We start from the raw sequence: 999 nt of genomic DNA, 5'->3' as shown, positions 1-999 counted from the left end.
TATATATATATATATACATCTCAAGTTTTTAAAAATATTTAATTTCATTAATTTGATGAGCCTATTATATAATATGTTAGAATTTTTAGCCATTTTCGGCACAAAAGGGTCTTTAAAATATGTCAATAAGTAGATTAAATCCATTGATGAAACAAGAAGTTCCAATTTCAAGAACGTTAACAATTAAAAATTGCACAGTCAAAAAAGTTAATCAAGTTAAATTATTTCAGACATTAAACTCACAATTTTTTTTGCTGAGAACGGCATAGAAACTATCCAAGTAAAGTAACTTTTGACTTTTCCATGTTAGTAGATTATTTAAATTCCGTAATTGGTATCGAAATTTCTTTTGCACTTTTTCGCTCTTGACATTTAATATAGTGTAAAAAATAAGCAACGACGAGAGAAATATTAGGATGCTTCGGGATTCGAATCGAGGCCTGGTTTCCTCCATATATAAACATCAGTCTTTGCCGCAGCCTTGACTCTGATAGTTTCTCTATTGTACCTGTTGTTTCCTCTAAATTTCTTACAGTAAGTAATAATATTTAATGTTACAACTTTGTCCTCTTTTAAGCATTTAAATTGCTTCACGGTTTAATTATACGTGCTTAAAATAAAAGACCTCGCGTCCGTATATAATAATGTCGAGAAGTCTGAGTGTACAATGTTTATGAATCCTTATCAATTTCATATACAAACGCGTGCGCAATAGAAGCATATAATCTCCAGACTTATTAATTTCATTGTAAATTTGACGTGACTTTTTGTATTACTGGATTGCGCGTTTGACACAGTGGATTTCATAAATTGTATACATTCTGATTCTGCGTATCACACACCGAAATGTTCTTTCAGACTTAAAACACATTCATGATTAGAATCAAAATACAATCAAAATTCATACAAGAAATGTGTATTTAAGCGTTAAGATCCGCTTCGACCGAATATAGAGTTGTTCTTATTTAAAATTTGATTTATATACATATATATATATAT

General features: G+C 29.4%; 1 protein-coding gene across 1 annotated transcript in view; it reads left to right on the top strand.

Annotated features, from left to right (window-relative positions):
- Positions 1–999, top strand: part of LOC108684384 — a 25,800-nt gene that overhangs the window by 3,703 nt on the left and 21,098 nt on the right. The window lies entirely within an intron of this gene.

This window comes from Atta colombica, unplaced genomic scaffold (assembly GCF_001594045.1).
Source record: "Atta colombica isolate Treedump-2 unplaced genomic scaffold, Acol1.0 scaffold134, whole genome shotgun sequence".
NCBI classification, from domain to species: domain Eukaryota; kingdom Metazoa; phylum Arthropoda; class Insecta; order Hymenoptera; family Formicidae; genus Atta; species Atta colombica.
The sequence above is the reverse complement of the archived record's forward strand: the minus strand, read 5'-3'. Positions and strand labels throughout refer to the sequence as shown.